This window comes from Cinclus cinclus, chromosome 2 (assembly GCF_963662255.1).
Source record: "Cinclus cinclus chromosome 2, bCinCin1.1, whole genome shotgun sequence".
In the NCBI taxonomy this organism is placed as follows: Eukaryota; Metazoa; Chordata; class Aves; order Passeriformes; family Cinclidae; genus Cinclus; species Cinclus cinclus.
Genome location: NC_085047.1, coordinates 47,441,232 through 47,444,006, shown reverse-complemented (window position 1 = coordinate 47,444,006; position 2,775 = coordinate 47,441,232).

Here is a 2,775-nt window from a genome sequence, read left to right as displayed (position 1 = left end):
CGTGCTCCACAGTGGGATGTGCTGCCCAGGCTCCTCCTGTGGATAAATAAAATTCTCCCACTGGGTTACAGGGCTGTGCAATGAGCAATGTACTGCAGAGCCAGAGAGAAACAGAAGGAGATCTGAGTGCTGCAGAGCACTCCTGCTATAACAGGGCACAAGACCTAAGTTCAAGTGTCAAAGATTGATTTCATTTAGACACATCTTCTTAGCACTCAGAATAGAGAGCAGCCTCAGGGCAAGGCCCTTCAAAAAAAGTTCTATCTGCCACTGCACCCAAACATTGCTCTTCAGAGATAAACTGAGTCTCTCTATTTTTGTGACATTATAGCTACCAGATTAATTTTAAGCTAATTTCGAAAGTTCTGAAAACAATACTGAGAGGAAAAAATTAAAGTCATTTAAAGGTGTTCATGAACCCACAAATAAGTTTCTTGTATAGACAGATGACACTTGGGACCTGAGTTAAAAAATATCAAATCAGCATCACAAATATATGACCCCAAGGAGAAACAATTGAAGAACTTATCCTTGAGGGACTGATTCAAGGCTGTAAGCAGCTTCAGACCACTGGTCTTTTAAAACATTTATTTATGTGGACCTGATTAATAACACTTCAGCCGGGCTAAGGCCAGTTCTGGTACATGCTTATCCTATTACCATTCAATACACTGGCAAAAAATTATGCTTACTAAAGCAACCAAATAAAGAAATACATTTCTCTATGAACATCTGTTTTCTTAGGATCAAAAAATATCAGTCAAGAGGAGAGGCAAGGATAACACAATGTGGAGCCATAAATCAAAATCTTGGAACATTAAAGTTACATTAGTAACTGCGTTAGCAGGATAGTTAGTTATAATTTGGAAGCATTTTACAACTGTCAGTAGAAAAGACAGAGAGAGATCATTACAACAGAAACAACAGCCTGACCTGGCACAGCTCATCCATCAGCATCAGATGGACAAGTAAACAAGACAGCAGGGAAATGGACAGTTTTACAAATCTTTAAGGCTTAAGGTAAAATAAATTTTCTCCTTTGTAGAATTAGAGATTTAAAAATGAAACCTCCTTAGTTCAAGGGAAAGGTAAATTCATTGTATGTTAATGACTAGGAGCAACAGAAAAAAAATCTTGTTGAATAAGTAGCTCTTAGTCATAAAATGAGAAAGAGTTGTGGAGTCCATCTTCCTGTAAAACAGTGGAATCATCTTAAAAAATTATAATTCACAGTTTCATTTTAAGTATAGTGAAATATGAGCTTGCAGATCAAACAAACTCCTCATTAGAAGACATGAATCAAAGAAGTGTTAAAGCAAAGATATATTTGATAATCAGACACAGATATTGAAATTGGTATTGGGCTAATAAAGTGTTCTCTCTAACACAGAATATTTTAGATATAAAGATATTATCATAGGCTGCCAAAAATGAAGTTTCAAAAAACTGATAAAGAAATTCCCTAACTTACTTAAACCTCCCACACCTTTTTTTTTATGGTTTTAGGGTTTACTTCAAAACCTGTACAGTGTTTAGAGCAGAATAAGGAGAAGTCATTTAGGAGAAGGTCCTTATTCCAAAGACTGGTTTCAAAAAACTCACAAAGTGGTAAAAGTTGGAAGGGACCTCCTGAGACTGTCTAGTCCTTCCCCACCTGCTTGAGCAGAGTCAGCTAAATTAGGGTAGCCCAGGACTGTGCCTCGTTGGGTTTTCAATATCTCTATATGGGGATATGGCACTGGGCACTACTGTGCAGATTCCAGCTCCCTTATCTTAATTCCCTCCCAACAGCTACCAGTACACATTGATAAGTTCACCCCTAGGCTTCTTTTCTCCAGGTTTCCTCTTAAAATCAGTAAATTCAAATGTGGATAAAATTATTATTTTCTAATTCAGAAGGATATTGGGTAAATCTCACAGAAATTTCCAGAGGTAAAATACTTGAAAATTGTGCTCCCACTCCTCTAAATATTTACTACAACTGGAATTGCCAGAGTTTGTCCCATCTCAGATTTTACAATGCATTTCGAGAAATCTTTGAGAGATTCTGTGCTCTTGGCTATTTAATTGTAGTAAATTGCAAATTAAAAGCTGTGAGCATACTTAACTTCAAAAGGATTGGTTTCATTAGCTGAAGGGAGGATCCCAATTGGATCCCAAATAGAACTCTTTTTAGTGTCTGTCAGCAGAGAAACATTTTACCTTTAAATCCTTACACAGGTCTAAATACATAAGGCTATACAGAAATGAACTTATAAGCTAATATACCAGAGGGGCCATAGCTTGGTCTTTAATTATATTCCCACCAATAATATTAAGTATTGGTCATTAGAAGGAAAAGATAGATGCTGTCCTGTATAACTTGAAGGTGAAATTTACCTGTGTTTGTTCTGTGGACCACAGACTGAGAGTTATACCCCATCTAAACTCTAATGTCTCTGTCCTCAAATAACTGCTTGGAAAGTGAAGCGTGCAACTAATTTCCAGCCTTGCAGATGTCTTGGATCCCTGGGGCAACTTCCCTGAGCTAATCCAGCTCCTAGTTCACAGGAGAATTGAAGGAAGTGAGGCTACCCACAGGCACATAACCACTCTCCAGATGATCCTGTATCCTTAGGATACCCCTTGCAGGAGACTCAAAAAGACAAAGTGTAATCAAGTGTCCTCTACTTCAAAATGTTGTGTGGGGACTGTGTTCAAAAAGCTTACACAAACCCCCTTAACCCCTATGCAGTTTTGGAGGTGCCTTGGATGCTAACAAAAGACACCCACTCA